Below are 18,368 nucleotides of genomic sequence, written 5' to 3'. Positions count from 1 at the left end.
TGAGAAACAGTCATTTCCGAAAGACTTAACAATGCAAATTCTGAGATTTGAGGAAGGATATTGGACTCCATGATCACAGGTTTTTCCAAGATCATTCAGATATGAGCACAGCTAACAGAAGAGAAAGCAAGAAAGGGAGGAGGATGAAAGTACCTTTAGTAGATCAAGAAACCACAACAGGCTTGGAGTAGCGACAATTGATAAATGAACCTAATGAATGTCTAGAAAATAGTGAGATGAATGATTAAAATGAAAGATTTCAAAGGAACCCAAGCTGCAACTTTTTTGTGCAGAGGGTGGTGTGTGTATGGAATGAGCTGCCAGAGGAAGTGTTGGAGGCTGGTATAATTACAACAGTTAAAAGGAATCTGGTTGGGTAGATGAATAGGAAGGGTTCAGAGGAATATACACCAAATGCAGACAAATGGGACTAGATTAATTTAGGATATCTGATACTTCAGGTGTGACTCAAGATAATATGTTTTGTTCTGCCCCAAAACAGATTGGCAGAGTCTTTGAACTAACACTTAAGACCAAGAATTCAGAGTTTGAAGATAATGATAAATATTTGCATTAACTTATAAATTATGAATTAATTCAATTGATCCATGTTAGACTGATAAAAAACCAGGAGCATAATGAAACTGATTAAAATGGTAAGATTCACTCTATCAAAATATGGTCAGGGAGTAGGAAAATTCTTCTAGACTTAAATTCGGGGATAATATCACATTGGGATCACTGAAAAGAAGTGTTGATCTCATAACTGGAGGAGCTATTTGCTCATACTGATGTAATTTCCCATGTGATATCCTTGCTGCTGAGCAAGTCATCCACGAAAAAGGCACACTGGAACTGACATAAAACGTCCATTATTTTTGAAAGTCTGTGGTTTGCAGTTTACTAGGACAACTATTGCATTGACTAAACAAAACCTGACATTTCTAATCAGAATAGTGAAGTAATAATCACGGTGGCACAATGGTTAGCACTGCTGCCTCACAGCGCCAGAGACCTGGGTTCAATTCCCGACTCAGGCGACTGACTGTGTGGAGTTTGCACATTCTCCCCGTGTCTGCGTGGGTTTCCTCCGGGTGCTCCGGTTTCCTCCCACAATCCAAAGATGTGCAGGTCAGGTGAATTGGCCATGCTAAATTGCCCGCAGTGTTAGGTAAAGGGGTAAATGTAGGGGAATGGGTGGGTTGCGGGTCAGTGTGGACTTGTTGGGCCGAAGGGCCTGTTTCCACACTGTAAGTAATCTAATCTAATCACGTCACTTGATATAAATCTGAGAGAACCAAATAATCCTAAAGCTCCATTGGCAAACAGGATGAGAAAATTGTCTAAGATTTAAAATCCTACCAAAGGTGCAGGTGTTGCGGCTGATGAATATTATGGAAATTAAACAAATCTATTTATGAATTGAATGATGCATTAAAGATGATGCATTTAGCAGTTAGGTTGGTATTGCAGGAAGTGAGCAGGTTCAGCAATGCTCTACTACTATTGCAAAATGAAACACTCTGGTACCTTTTGATGTATATTAATGATTTTCTGTAGAAGATTTGGTGGAATTGGAGGCATTTGTTGGAAGATTAAAGTGGAATTCATGATTGGAAGGCAAGTTTCAGCAGCCTTTAAATGTGTAGACTTAGACATCAAACAGAACATGTCATGAGCAACCACAGGTCAAACCTTTTAATCTAGAACATATTACTTGTGTTCCGAAACATCATGATAGGTTGTCATAGAAAGATGGCTTGTCTCTAAATCAAAAGCAAGCAGTTAAGAAGCTTAATTGGACAGCTGAATTGGCGATGTATTCAGATAAGACCCGACATTAGTTCTGATGTACTAGAGATAATGTGGGGAATCACATTATAATTGAAAATGTTTTCAGATCAAGTGAAACATTTTAGAGATTACACACTGAAAAATACATATGCAAGTTTCCAGTCCTGATGATCCAAAAGACATGAAATCAGTTCCGTTTTAATTACAGTTGCTATGCCAATCTTTTTTCAAATGGGTGTTTGAATACAGTTGGACTTGTCATAGAACATAGAGCAGTACAGGCCCTTCGGCCCTCAATGTTGTGCCGACCTGTAAAACCAATTTGAATCCATTCCAACCTACAGTATCCCATTATCATCCATATATTTATCCAGTGACCGTTTAAATGCCCTTAAAGTTGACGATATTTGACGGGTGGAAATGGAAAATGCCGTTCCTTTATCTGAGAATCCAAGAAAATAAAAGGTTGGTTAAAAGTAACTGACCTGCATAAATGTTAGCGCGTGTAGCAGTAACAAATGTGGGGTTTACTTGGACAAACTAAAGAATTATTTTACTTTGTGTTTTAAATGGATAATCATTCCCCATGGGATAATGTACTTTGGATTAAAGGTATGACTGAGGGACGGTAAGCCTGCCCTTGCAGGTATGAAAGAGGAAGAAATCAATTATGATCAATTGGACTGATGTAAGTCAACAGCTGTCAGTTACTTTACCAAAGAGAATGCTTCCCCAAAGAGACTATAGCAGATCCTAGAAAAGGGATGTCTTATTTTATAATGCAGTTCAGGAAAGTGGAAATTGATTTCTTTTCTCTCCCATTTGTTTTAAAACATTACTCCACCATCTGCTGTCTGAAATTTGCAGTCTAGCAAGTAATATTTATACTACACAATTGCCAGGCTTTGACCATCTCCAACACAAGAGAATCTAACCATTTCCCCTTGACGTTCAATGCCATTACCAGCACTAAATCCCATAATCATATTGAGGGCTACCATTGACCAGGATCTCAACTGCATCAGCCAAGTAAATATTGTGGCAACAAAAGTGGGTCAGAAAGTTTGCAGTAAGTAAGTCAGTCCCTTCCGCTACCCCCAACCCCACCAGTATCATTGCTGATGAAGGGCTTATGCCCAAAACTGACCTGCTGTGCCTTTCCATGGCCACAGTTTTCAACTCTGATATCCAGCATCTACAGTCCTCGCTTTCCCCTGACTCCCCAAAGCTTGTCCACTATCTGCAAGATACAATGCAGGACTGTGATGAAATGCACACAACTTGCTGGGTATCGGCGTCTCCAAAAAGCTCAAAACTTGATTACATCATGTTTGGTTGGTTGGGACTTTAAATATTAATTTGCTTGCAGCAGTGTGTGCCATCTACAGGATTCACTGCAGCAACTCAGCAAGACTACTTCAACAATGCCTTCCGAACCTAAGACTTCTACCGCCGAGAAGAATGTAGGTAATAGATATGTAGTAGTACCACCACCTGGCAGTTCCATTCCAATTCGCACGTTATCCTGACATGAAACTCGATCCCCGTTCCTTCACTGTCCCGGGGTCCAAATCCTGGAACTCCCTGGATCGAGGCTGTGTTCACACCAGATGGACTGTAGTGGTTCAAGAAGGCACCACCTCCTTCTCTGGGCCAGTTAGGGATGTGCAACAGATCGTCACACTGCACAAACGAATAAAACAAAAAAAAAGCTTTCCTTTTTTTTCTGCCAAAACTTACTACTTCACATTCATCTCTGTTGAATTTCACTTGCTCATTCTGTGAGTTTATTGACATCCTTTTATTATTTGTTGCAATCCTCCTCAGTATTTGGTATCATCCACAAATTTAGAAATGGTGATTTCAATTTCATTAATAAAAATTCTGAACAGCCCTGGATTCCTTGTTTTGGTACCCTGAATCCTTTACCCTCACTATGCTTTTGGTCTTGAAACCAAATAATATTAGTTTGCCACTTGTCCCCGAACTCTACATTATCTGACTTTTATTCATTAGTTTGTTATGAGATGCTTCATTGAATGGCTTTTGAAAATCCAGATATAATACATCTGCCACCTTACCATTCTCTTAACACTGTCCTCTGTTCTGCCTGAAGAATGATCCCTGACTTGTTGCCTGCTTGGGTTTTAACTAAGCTGCTTTCTTGGCAGTTTTTGTTGGTGATGATTCCCTTCCAGACTCGGGGGGCAAAGGTTCTGTCCTGACTTCAGCCAGAAAGGAGAAAGAGAGGACTGCAGATGCTGGAGGTCAGAGCTGAAAAATGTGTTACTGGAAAAGCGCAGCAGGTCAGGCAGCATCCAAGGAGCAGGAGACTCGACGTTTCGGGCATAAGCCCTTCCTGACCTGCTGCACTTTTCCAGCAACACATTTTTCAGCTAGAAAGGGAGTCAAACCCACACTGTTGACATTAGCCTGAATCACCTGCCAGCTATTTAACTAACTGATTCACTACTGCCTCTGTTTTCACCCGATTGGCATTTCAACAAAGTTTATCAAGTAAGATTTTCTCTTTTGAAATCTGATGACCATATATACTCGTGTACAAGTCAAATTTTTTAGACTACATTTTAAAGTTAAATTTATGGGTTGACTGTTACATGGATATTACTTTTAAGTAGCTGAAATTCATGACTGTCAAAATTCACACTGTATCATTAGAAGCCCAATTGATCTCTAAATGAATAAAAAAAAGGCTCAATGGCTTATAGTAGTTATCGGATAAAGAACATAGAAACAAAAATGAGTTCATAATTATTCCGTCCGCCTTTTCTTCTTATTCTCTCTTTTTTAAAAAGAAAATTTAACTTGGAGCAGCAATAACATTGTCGGTGCAGCTGAGTCCCAGACCGGAGTGGGACGGCAGGCAGACCGGAGTCCCAGACCGGAGTCCCAGACCGGAGTGGGACGGCAGGCAGACCGGAGTGGGACGGCAGGCAGACCGGAGTCCCAGACCGGAGTCCCAGACCGGAGTGGGACGGCTGTATGAAAAGTGAATACTAATTATACTAATTGTAGTGCTCGCTCAATAATGAACTTAATAAATCGGAAGCCTAACGTCGGTGTGAATTATGTGAAGAACTAGGGTCGGTTTTTACATGAGCTATATGGAAAGTTGGAGATTTTTTGGCCAACTTTTACAAGATTGACTTTTACTCGAGTATGTACGGTATTTCCATTGACTGCATTCTAGGAATGCCTGGCAGTGGAGTCTCTGGAGTAGCATAGAAGGCCCGGTAGTAACTGCTTGGTTTCTGCATTATCCTCAACATGTGCAGACTCCAAAAAATTGCAGTCAGTATAGTAATGACGGGAAATACTGATAGTTCTTGCCACTGCTATCACCCCAAAATCCATGCCATCATTTTCTCCGACTGTCAGAAATTTGTTTTTTTTTCTTTTTCTTTTTTTAATTTTTTTTTCTTTTCTTTTCCCCCACACTACCTGCAGTAGTGCTTATTTTTTTCCCCAGCACCCCTGGTGTGTGTGTGCAGGTGTGAGACACAGTGAAAGAGACAAAGTGTACGAATCCTTATTCAATTTCCACCACCAGGAAGATAGGAAAACACCCGGGTGGCCAGTTACAAGCACTGCCCTTGTCAGAAATTTGTATATGAGTGTACGTTATTGGCTACTCCATCACCTTGCTTTGTAAATGATAAAACTAACAAGCTATTTGCAGGTATCCTCTCCCTTTCAGCCTCCCGAGATATTTAGTAATCTTCACAATGCACTGCACGCTGTGTTATGCTGCCATTTTCATCAGTGCTGCTGATAAAATAGTTTATGATTTACAAGATTGGGGTAAACGTCACAACTTAGCCACATTTCTTGCTGTCCAGTCATACTTTGAGAAGAACTTTAAATATCCATGCACCTATCTTTGCAACTTTTTGTTTGTCTGTTTACCTCTATCTATCTATTTGCAACTATCTTTGGCGCTTGCTATATCTTTCCCAATATCTCAGTGCACATATCCATCTTCCTGTCTCTCCCTGTCTTCCTCGACCATTCTCTTTATTAGTCTTTCCAAATACTAAATATATCAAGATCCAAAATTTCTTAAAATATTGCAAACACTGAATAGTGAAAATAATATTTCCAGTCGTGTTTGCTTCCAGAATTGGAATGTATTCTGTGTGTGAGGGGTTTAAGGTCAAATAGAAGACAGCAATCCTGCCAGAGGACAGTGTTCAGAACAGATGACTGTAGTGATAGGACCTTGAGCTGAATGCAATCATTTCCTCTGCCTGTCAGAAAATCAATTATTTACTGTAGGGATACGGTATTGCAATCCCTGTAGAAGCATATAACTTTTGAAAAGAAATTCAAACTTCCAGTTCATAACTGAAAGGATGACACATCATGATTTCACGTTTAAGATGTTTACTCCAACAGCAGACTGAAAGCATGATTGAGCAAACACTGTTTTTGTCAGCCATTTCAACTTCAAACCACAAAGCAGGCTACCCATCTTCATAGTTGTTTGCTCGAACAAAGAAAAACCGCAAGTATTTCATGGGTATTCTCGGCATTGTCCTTAACCTTCAGTTAACTTTTAATTCAGTTTCCCAAAATTCAGGGGTGTGCAGGGTTAGAGAGAGCCAGTTGTGTGTATGCATAAGTCATGGAAGGTGGGAGGACAGATGGATATAGCTCTTTAACAAAATAAAACCTATGGTATTCCAGGCTTCATTAATAGAACCACAGAGGACAAGAGCAGAGAGGCTACACTGAATATATGTAAGACATTGTTTAGATCTCAACTGGAGTATTCTGTATGGTTCTGGGAATTGTGTTATCAGAAGGATGTAAATGCAATAGAGACAGTGCAGAAGAGATTTGCATAAATTATTCTAGGGATGTGAAACCTTAGTTACCAGGATAGAATCGAGAAACTCCGGTTTCCTCCCACAGTCCAAAGATGTGCAGGCCAGGTGATTTGGCCATGCTAAATTTCCCGTAGTGTTAGGTAAGGGGTAAATGTAGGGGTATGGGTGAGTTGCGCTTCGGCAGGGCAGTGTGGACTTGTTGGGCCGAAGGGCCTGTTTCCAAACTGTAAGTAATCTAATCTTAAAAAAAAACAGGTTCGTGAAAATGAGGACTGCAGATGCTGGAGATCAGAGTCAAGATTAGTGTGGTGCTGGAAAAGCATAGCAGGTCAGGCAGCATCCGAGGAGCAGGAAAATTGACGTTTCGGGCAGGAGCTCTTCGTCAGGAATCAGCCCTTCCTGATGAAGGGCTACTGCCTGAAACGTCGATTCTCCTGCTTCTCAGATGCTGCCTGACCTGCTGTGCTTTTCCAGCACCACACTAATCTTGAACCTGGAAAAACAGGTTGCTCTGTTTTAATGGGAGACAGTGAGGACTGCAGATGCTGGAGATCAGGGCCAAACAGTGTAGTGCTGGAAAAGCACAGCTGGTCAGGCAGCATTCAAGGAGCAGAATAGTCAATGTTTCAGACATAAGCCCTTCATCAGGAATTGATTCCTGATAAAGGGTGATGAAGAGCTTATGCCTAAAACGTTGACTATCCTGCTCCGAGGATGCTGCCTGACTGGTTGTGCTTTTCCAGCACTACACTCTTCGATTCCGTTCTGTTACAATGCGTGTCTCATCAACGCAGGTTTGCTGTAATGCAATTGATGAAGCACACAGCGCAAACTTTTAAAACATGTTGGTTCTAACGCAGTTACAGTGCCAACACTTTAAGCACAATTTTTCTATCACGCAAGGTTGCACAAGAATGCAACCATCACATTAAAGAAGAACTGACTGTATTGGGATTTTTCTTGGAACAGAGACAGCTAAGGGGATATTTGATGGAAGTATTCTAAACCATGTAAAGTCTAGGCAGAATAAACAGAAAGCAACTGTTTCCATTCAAAACAGAATTGAGTACCAGAGGACACATTTTAAAGCAGAACAAGTAAATGCAAGATAAGAAAAAAATCTTGTCATACACAAGTAGTTAGAGCCTGGAATACACTGCCTAGCTATGTGGTGAAGACAGGTTCAATTGAGACATTCAGGAGGTTATTAAATAGTTATTTCTATTTATGCTGGAGTTTAGCACTAAGAGCCAGTGCTGACACAGTGCATAAATAGTCTCCTTCTACACTCTAACAGCTCCATCAATTTGTGATTGTTTCAGTATCCACCCTGTCAAGTTCCCATTACATCTTGTACGAAAGATTACTTCTCAATTTTAAAAGTTATCCCTGTGCTCAAACAATCCATTCACATTTACTTCAACTCAATGTTTGGACTCTCAAGTCATTGTTGCTAAATTAATCATTATAATTTAGCATCACATGTTGTTTATCTTGATTTCATTGTGTTTTTGATATGGAAGTGTCATTGCTGACTTTGTGAAAACTATTTTGACATATGACATATCTGAATGGATCGATTATAGTATTCCAATGGTTTGTAAGGATCAATAATATGAGCCAATTATATATGCCAAAAACATTTTATTATAGAGATTTGAGCAGTTTGTGTTTCAAAATAACTCTTACAATTTTGTTTCATGTGTACAAACTAAGGTCTTGTTTTCTGCAATTTTCCGTTGATACCATTGACAGCTGATTAGTGGCAAATCAATTGAATGATTTATTGAGGAAATGGACAAATTTCTAAGGGAGTGAGTCAGATATAGGTTAGTGTCGGAGAGATACAAAATATGGCCCATACAAGTTATAGATGAGAACCGCAATAATGAGGCTTAATGAATGGACTTTATAATAAAATCTAATTGCTATGTTCAATTTTTGAAAGCTATTATAACAATGCAGAAAGTTGAAAGTGATAACTTTGCTGCAATTTCCATTACTTATATCAATTATTATTTTAAACAGGCACGTTTGTCAGTTGTTTCAATTTAGCACAATGGTATTAAATAGAATTTTGATTTGCCTATCTCCTATTTGATAGAAGTTATAAGCAGAAGGTGCATTTATAAGTATGCAGCATAGTTAGGGATTGATATTGCCACAAAATAAAAGATAGGGTCTTTCTGGAGAGAAACAGCTCATCAGTATGTGACATTTTAGTTAGACAAAAAGATGGCTCGTTCTGTTTTGGAGAGGATGCATTATTTTCCGATGATATAAGGCAGATGAAACCATACTATTTTAAACTCCAATGGAACACTTAAGACAGCTGCATTACTCTTATTGATTTTCTCATCTGGCAAGATGGTCCTTGAATGAAACCAATGTGGTATGAGTGATATTCCAAGAAAAGCCTGAGGCACTTCACATTAGAAAACGCGCATAATTCAGGCAAGATGTCAAATTATTCCTGCAAATCATGGAACATATGTGATGGTAATGCACATTTTATTTTGAAGAATGTGGAGTGTATCTCATATTCTTGAATTTGGCAGGACATTTTCTTTGCACATGTAAGGAGGAGTAACAAGATTGAATAACGCATAATCCGCATCTTGAATGAGCTATAGATTATGCAATACTGAAAACTAGTTTCTCATGATATATTGCAATATATATTCATCTGATGTTTTGAACAGCCTAAAACACATTTTCCCAATATTCCACCAATGGGTTTAATCTGGCTGGAAAGGGCAACTGAAGAACTAAACTGAAATTCTAGACAGGGCTTTTTTCATTTTGTGTAATTTTGTGAGCAGAATATTGGGATGGTAGTCTTTAACTTCCTTTTTGTGAAGGAGTTATCCAGTGAAAAGCACCACCATCTCAAAGTAGGGTTGGTATCCCAGAGAAGAGCAAGCTTTGATACTGCTAGTGACTTTGAAGGTGACTGCAGCCAGGAACTATAACTTAAGGAGCTCTCATTAAAGCAATAATCAATGTGAATTAGAGAATTCTCTCCACTTGTTGAAGTCATATCTAGCACAAAAGAATTGTAGAATCATAGAATCCTTGCAATATGGAAGCAAGCCATTCAGCCAATTGAGTCCACACTGACCCTCAGAAGAGAATCCCAACCAATCCCCACCCCCCCCTTACCCCATCCCTGCATTTTACTGTAAACATAAATGTAACCTTGCATTTCCCAAGGCTGATCCACTCAGCCTGCACATTCCTGGACACTACAGACAATTCAACACAGCCAATTCATCTAACCTGCCTATCTTTGGACAATGGGAAGAATCCAGAGCACCCAGAGGAAACCCATGCAGAACTTAGGTTCCTGGTGCTGTGAGGCAGTAGTGCCAACCACTGAGCCACCGTGCTGTCAAGACAGTTGTCATTAGAGGTCAATCAACTTAATCACAGATCATCACTACAGGAGGTCCTTGGGGAATTGTCCTGGCCCCTGAGATCAGTTGCCTCATCTCTGAACTTCCCTCAACCATAAAGTCAAACGTTTGCTGCTGATTACACAATGTTGAGCACCATTCTCGATTCTTCAGATAATGAAGCAGTTGGTGCCTATATGCAACAAAGCCTGAATAATGTTCCAGTTTGGCTTATAATTAGCAAATTATATTTGTGCTACACAAGTGCCAGACAATAACCATCTCCAATAATAGACAGCCCAACCATGTCCCTTTAACATTCAATGGTGTTACCATTGCTATGGTGACCATTTCTCAGAAACTCAATGAGACCAACCATATAAATACTTTGACTACCAAAGCAGTTCAGAATATCTCACCTGCTGAGTCCACAAGGTCTTTCTGCCATTTACAAGGCATGGGTCTGGAGTACGTTGAAAATTCCCCACTTGCTTGGATGTGTGCATCCCCAAGAAAGTTGAAACAAAGCAGCACACTTGATTGGAGGGCCATCCACATATACATTCACTCACCTCACCTCATTGCTGCCACAGTGAGTCAATCAACGGAATGATCTGGAGCAACTCAGCCAAGCCCTTCGACAGAACATTCCAACTTCCACCACTCTGTAGAAGAAGAGCAGCAAATACACAAGAACAGCCTTTGAGCAAGTTTCCATCCCAGCCACATATTTAGAGCTTTGTCACCCATCCTTCACTGCTGCTGGGTCAAAAACCACAAGCTCTCTTCCAAGCAGTACAATTGATGGATGCAAGGGTTCAAGAAAACAGCTCATGACTACTTTCTCAACGACAATTTTGGGTTGGCCTTTAAATGCTGGCTAGCTGGCCAGTCCCACAACCTGAGAATGCAGAAATGGTTAAAAAGTGTTTAAAGTCTAATACCAGCAAACATGCTTATTCATTCCTATAGCTCACAATTTCTCTATTAACTAGAGATTGCTGATGTTATTTGGTTCTCTTTTGACAATAAGAGGCTTGAATATAATCTTTTTCATTTGATCTTGTCAGTGCATCATTGGAAATTCAAATATCTTTTTAAAAGTTAGTGGTCTCTACAGGGAGGACAACAGTGGCCACGACACTAAACCAGAGAGTATCTACAGAGGATTGAGGGCTATCGTTGACCACATGGCTCATGTCTCTGACACGCACTTGTGTAGCATACTGAAAACAATCAGCCTTCACATAATGTCATTGGAAAATGCATTGGATGCTTAAACACTGATTGTATTGCTCGGCCATTTGGAGGAAGCCTATGGTGTACACTCAATCATACGTCACAATTCATCACGGCCAGCTGTAATTTGCGCAGTCTCCCCAGCACAGGCCTTGGAACTGAGAAAGTAAAAAAAGAGATTAACCTAATCCCTTTTCTGGCAGGATTGGCTCAAACAACTATGAGAATAATGCCAATTCACCCATCAACAACAGTCCCACACTTGGCCTTTCTCATGGGCCACAACTCTCAAAATAAAATTCTGAACCAACTTTATCAAATGGACTATCTAATTTCCATAGAAAGCTCAAACTGATCGCATTTCTTTAGTGCTTGTTTTTTTGTCTCCTATTACATGACCTGACGCTTCTATACAATGCTATGCCAATAGATGACTTGTGGAGCATTAGAGGGGTAGACTGCAGATGGCCTTGAAGGCCTAACTTTGAACTGTATCCCCTCAGCCTCAGTGGAAGCAGCCTGAGTTAGCTTGTAAACACACCCCAAGGTGTTCTCACTTCCAGACAGCGACGTTTGAGCTCCAAATGCTTGTGCTATGTCCACCGCCAAATAAACCTGTTGTTGTGTGATTTTTAAGTTGGTTCCAGACACCTTAATGCTTCTTGAAGTGATAGCAAACTTTCTGACAAGCTTGATAATGTATAAAATATTGCATTGTGAATGCTCAATCAGCCTCTTTTTGAACAGGAACCTATCAGTGCCCTCGTCTGAGTTCTTTATGACCGGACTTGCCGTTTAGGGAACTGATTTCTACTCTGTCCTTTCTGCTGCCCTGGTTGCAGATCACTCGTGCCCAGTCTTTCACGGATGGAGATATCCCCCTCTGTTATCTCCTACACTTCATCCACTGCCAACATCTGAAATGTTAGTCTGAAATCCAGCAATGGTGTTTCGTTATCCTCAGTCTCTTCTTCACCCTCTTGCACTTCATTCTTTATTTCACTTCTCTCCTGTTGTCTGGTGAGGTGGCACTTTTAGGGCATTGGGGAGAAAAAGCACAGGTGTCGAATTTCAGTAAGGGAAAGTGGAGGTGCACATTTACAATATCATCACATTGGGAATCGTTTAGAGATTATGGGACATGAGGAGGTGGAGTAGGTAAGAATATGTACCTCAATCCTTTCAGCTCCACTGTTGACCATGACTGTACTCATCTGCTCAGTCAAGGTGAAGACAGATGGCAACCCATCAGTTTATATAGAGTTCCTACAGTATAGAAGGAGGCCTTTTGGCCCAACAAGTCCACACCGACCCTTTAAAGAGTAACCCATCCCCCTACTATTCTATATTTACCTCTGAACAATGCACCTAAGCTACACAATGAGCAATTTAGCATGGCCAATTTGCCAAACATCTTTGGACTGTGGGAAGAAACTGGAGCACCCAGAGGAAACCCACACAGACACAGGAGAAGGTCCACACAGACAGTTGCCTGAGGCGGGAATGGTACCTGGGTCCCTGGCGCTGTGAGGCAGCAGTGCAAACAACTGTGCCACCCTTGGTGCTCCTGCCTTCAGTTATCCATCAAGTATAAATGTATCATTGAATATTGTACAATGTTTTTTGATTTGGATTTAACATTGCATTTCTTGCTCTGTTCTGTTACCTTAATGCACTTTGTATGGCGTGATCTGCCTGCACTGCATGCAAAACAAAACTTTACACTGTACCGATGTACGTGTGACAATAATAAATCAAATCAAATCAAAACTATCATTAGGTATAGTGCAATGTGTTGAGCGATATAGTGGTTCTAGTTGAATAGCCATTAGTGTGTATGCAAGCCATAAAGATGTAGGTGTAAGGCTTGCAACACTGAGTATGTAAACTTGACCAAGATAGCTGATAGATAGCCAGGCTTTGGAATAATGAGCAGTGTGTGAGTCTAGTGGTGCAGTTGGGGACATGTGATATTTAAAAGACTATTCACTAATCTTTACCACTGGTGCACTTGCTGAACTTTGTGCAGTTCCTTCGAGCAAGTCTCCTGGCAGTGATCTGGATAGTTGTTTGCTGCCAGTGCTGTCTCAGATATCTCTGAACCTCTGTGGATGAAGGACCTCCCTCCTCCTGTACCTTTCCTGCACCCAGACCTCCAGTAAAGCATCAGAGAGCCTCAGGACACTCTCTCTGCTGTGTCGTTATGTTCCTGTTCCCAAGTCGCTTTTGCAATGGATTCCAGCACCCACTCCATTCAAATGGCACCCCTTTACGAGGTGCAGACTTGCCTTAACTAGTCATGGTACACTGAGATTTTTGCATCCTGAGCTGAAGCCTGCAGCTCCTTAACGATGCACTTCACTCTGACTGCACTGTGAAATCATGTAAGGAAGCAGATAGCATTAGGCTGGCTTGCTGCCTGTATCAGTAAAACAAGGGCATGGGTTAATTGTGTATTGTAATCCCTGTGCCAGTTTTCAGACTTAATTCACTTATTCCTCGTGTGGCTCATTCAATCTGTCCTGGTGCCTGTTGGCTGTTGCCCGAGACATTAGACCTTTGTTCAGTCCCATTTTATATTGTGATTATGCTCTTAATATCACTGTTGAAATCAGAGGGAACTGTTCATAATATTTAGCAGCAGCACGACAGGAAGCTGAAACAGCAACAACCGCTGGGTCCGATGGAACGACAGCTTCAATTCTGCCTGGAATATAAACTTAGGAGCTGCTGATGCCAAAGGAGAGGAGGCAATCATTGCAGTCATTATGCTGAGCAGCTCATTGTTCCTACTGCGCTCAGTGTCATCTGTTCAGTTAATTCTCATTGGTAGCAATATTCTGGAAGCAGCAAGGCATTTGTTGCTGTTAATGAGACCCTGCAGAAGTTACTGCACCAAATAAAACTGCTTGTTTAAGGAGGATTCTAGCACAACTGCAGTTTTATAAAATGTTGAGTCATGCAAATATGCATCTGTTTTGGAGGACTTGAAAATGGTTTCCTTTCGCTCCGTGGTAAAGGGGAAATTCTGTGCAGGTAGGTGATAAGGTGTACTGTCAAAGCAGCATAACACAAAATGTAAATGATGTGATCTTAAATAAAATCAGGACCAGAATTCAGAATAGCAGGGTTAATTATTTTGCAATATAAAATGTTTTCTTTAGATACCTCTGTATTGATGCAAGGAGAGAGGAGTGACATTACAATGTCTAAGTAATAATTTACCCTTAGAACCAGCAGTCCTGGCTGCCTTTCTGTTACTAAAAGTGCTGCATGCCTACCACTGACACCATTGTAGTGCTGGACAAGGCTTCTCTCCCCTTCCCAAATCCAGCAACTTGCAGTATGTCTGTGGGGCCTGTGGTCTAACCATATGATTATTGATCTTCCAAGCATCAATCAGTCTCAATGTCCATACTTGGCTTTCACATTTGGCACAGAGTAAATAAGGATAACTTGAACCTCCCAACATGGGTTTATTTACTTATATTTTAACACTGTTGCTGACTGCATGCTTTCTTATTTTCAGATGCGCTTCTACATGATTTGGTAGGAGCTTGCTTGCAGCAAAGTAGAATTTGTCTGATACTTTGCGCAATTATGTGCTTTTCCTTTGAGTTTAATATTATTTTTAACATGATGAGTCTAACCCTTCAAAATTTTCTTAGCTTAATGATCCTTTCCTTCTGCCCTCTGGGTGCCCTTCCCTGCTTCACCCACAATCACACCCTCCTGTCCCTGACCCAATCAGATGTCGTTCCCTAAGAAGTGTGACTGCATCCTGGAACAAGGAATCCAGGTTTTGTTGTTACTCATTCACTGGATGAGGGTGTCGCTGACTGGGCCAACATTCATTGCCCATCCCTAGACAGCAATTAAGAGTCAACCATATTGTTGTGAATCTGAAGTCACTCGTAGGCCAGACCAGGTAAAGATGGCAGTTTCCTTCCCTAAAGGACATTAGTGAGCCAGATGGAATTTTCCGATAATCGTCAACAGATTCATTAGACTCTTACTACCAGACTTCTACTGAATTCAAAAAAATCTGCAGTGGTGGGATTTGAACCTGGGTCACCAGAACATTACCTGGGTTTCTAGATTAACAGCCCAGTGTTACTGTCACGAGGCCATCACCTCCCCATTAAATGATTTCTATTTAAATTTTTTGCTCTCCCTAATGCATCACTGTGCTGCAGACATTTCTGCTCTGTAATAAGGCATATGCTACTGAAAATTTTGTGTATTGATTGAATAACTACCAAATCACCAGTGACTTGGTATGTGTTAAATAATTCACAAACAGGTCTTCAATAAGTTTCTCAAAACTCTTCAGTTTTAGAAGAAGATGAAAATGGGGTACTTCCTGTTACGTAATCTTTGTTGATCTTTTCATTATTTACATATTAGGGTGATGAGATATGCTTTTCAATCCATAAGCATTTCTCATTACATGTTTCCATCTTGCCTCATTTCGAGATCATGCGTGTGGATAAGCCTGTCTCCAGCTTGTGTGGTCTGCAGTTGCAAGTCACTAAAATTTATGGTGTAATGTAGTGGATCTACTGTACTAGATCCACCCTTGACATTGTGCTTTGCCATATCGTTGCTTGGTGTCCTCTTGGGTTTCTCAAGTGTTTTCTTTTTTGGGCATTGTTGTCAAGATCAATATTTGTTACCCTTGAAAAGAGAGGCTAAGTTATTTCTGAGTTCAAGAGTCCGCCACCTTACTGGAGTCATGAATAGGCCATTAGGTTAAGTTGGCACATTTCCTTCCCTAAAGGATAGTCATGAACAAGGTGAATGTTTACTGATCAATGATAGCTTTTAATTCCATCTTTTATTATTGATTGCATTTAAATTCTACTAGCTGCTATAGCCGGATTTGAACCCATGCCGTTTGGGTCCCTGAGTGAATAGTCTAGTGATATTTCTCCTTCATGACTGTCTCCGATTGCTCTGTGAATGTAACAATATGCATTTTTTTAAAAATCTGCCTATTCAGAGATGTTATGGAACGCCTCTGGAGCAGGTGGGACTTGAACGTGGGTCTTTCGGTAAAGGGGTAGGGACACTAACACTGTGTCACAAGAGGACCCCTCGTGTGATAATATATTATGTTTTATTCTATCTGTTTTTTAATCAGCCTGTTCAGAGATGTTATGACACACCTCTGAAGCATGTGGGACTTGAACCCAAGTCTCCTGGTCCAGGGGTTGAGGCACTACTACTGAGCCACAAAACCCCTCAGGGAACAGTTTAGGAGATTTGGACTTATGAATTTTACCTGAATGATCCTTCCTGGTCCATGCCACTGATCCGCATTTATTAATCAGAGACTACAAAGAGTAAAGTAAAGGGCACCACATATAATATACTGTATTTGTGGTCAATCTGATCGCTGTGATAGAGAAACTGACTGCAATCCTGAATAGGGCTACAGGTCTGTGTATGTAATTTCACAAAGTCATTACAAACCTTAGAGGCACATTTCCTTGAGGGTTTCAGGCCAGTTAAACTCAGAAATGCACTTTATCCCAGGAATGTACAAGTTCCATTGAATGCTGAGTAGAGTAATGCATTCTGTGCACCAAAAGCACTGCAAACCTGATACAAATTTCCTTAAGGGTTTCAGGCCAGTTAAAGTCCTCACTTTTTCCCAGGGATATAATAGTTTCACAAGGAAGCAAGCATCAACAGTCCCGGAGAGTTATCTCGAATTATGCAGACGCCACTATTACATTTTCTGATGTAAATTTATATCTATTTTATAAATATGTTTCTTAGCCTCCGTATGCTTTCTTAAAACTGCTGCATGGTCTAGAATATTTTTAAAATCATATGGCTTTGAAATTACCACTTAATCTTTTAGTGTCTGAAAAACATTGGCAATCTAAGGTGAATACAGCAGTAATCCTACTGATCAGTGCACACTGGTGCAAATACATTTTTAAAAATCTATGATGATTTCTAAGATTCTCAACTTTTAAGGCATAGGAGTCTACTCCTGCTCTTTCTGGGCCAACAGAGCTCGCCCCAGTTGCCGTGATCTTTACTTCCCTAACCCTAATCTGACACTAGTAATCCCTTTTAAAACTGCTGATTGGCTTGCTCAACACACTGGTCATATCGATCTCGGAATTACAAACCTGCTCCTACCTTAATCATACCTTAAGTAGCCTCCAATTATTAACAGCAGAAGGGTTTGCTGCTTGTCTTTTGACAAGCTAAACCTTCCTGAAAATTGCATTAAGTGGGTCTTGGTCGTCAATGAGATAGCTGCAATGCTACTGTATGCTGTTTAACTATTGATTATTCATTTCTCGGTCAAGAACTGCGTGCCTGCCAGTCAAAACTTGTCCTCTATGTGTTTCTTATCAAGGAAGATTTTTTTTAAAATTACAAGAAGCAAAGCTGTGATAGTGTTGTATTTAAAATCCACAGAACTCTGTAATAAAGTCTACACAAACCTCTAGATTGCTTCTTGCGTTAGACCTTCATTTGGGTTGCATTCCAGACCTATTTTAGAGGTTGAAAGTTCACTTGCTCACTATACAACATGAACATCCAATAAGAATGAAATTTGGGGGATAATTCAGAATGGTGAATAGGTTTGCTACTTTATAAATATATAATATGATATTAGGCCCATTGCCACTTATTGCTGAACTCTCATGTTTTGTTCACCTATCATCAGTATGTTTTGTCATCTCAACCGTTGGCTTGATTTTCGGTCTGTTTCTTTTTCAACTGCTGCCATGTTGACTTGAATAATAAAATGCCACATTAAATAATTACAACTTATCTGGCTACAATCTAGTACAAGTAGTTTCTAAAAATTTTCCTAATAAAAATCCCACAGCTGCATTTTTACCTGTTTCAATTTAGTATCTGCAATAAATTATTTAATGCTTCTAAATGACTTGTGGATGCTTGAATGATTTGTCACCAGTGCTGGTTTTATTAATGAATCTGCTGTACCTACAGAATATATTCCAGAAAGGTTATTGAATACAAGCATATTTAAATCTGCTGCTCTGCGTTATTTCTTCCTTTGTTTCATAAAACAGAGCCACCAAGATTTTATTTTCAC

The 18,368-nt window shown here is 40.3% G+C and overlaps 1 protein-coding gene across 5 annotated transcripts in view; it reads left to right on the top strand.

The window, feature by feature from the left end:
- Nucleotides 1–18,368, top strand: part of LOC140466698 (kelch-like protein 29) — a 388,797-nt gene that overhangs the window by 211,431 nt on the left and 158,998 nt on the right. The window lies entirely within an intron of this gene.

The sequence above is a fragment of the Chiloscyllium punctatum genome, chromosome 3 (genome assembly GCF_047496795.1).
Source record: "Chiloscyllium punctatum isolate Juve2018m chromosome 3, sChiPun1.3, whole genome shotgun sequence".
Classification (NCBI taxonomy): Eukaryota; Metazoa; Chordata; class Chondrichthyes; order Orectolobiformes; family Hemiscylliidae; genus Chiloscyllium; species Chiloscyllium punctatum.
The sequence above is the reverse complement of the archived record's forward strand: the minus strand, read 5'-3'. Positions and strand labels throughout refer to the sequence as shown.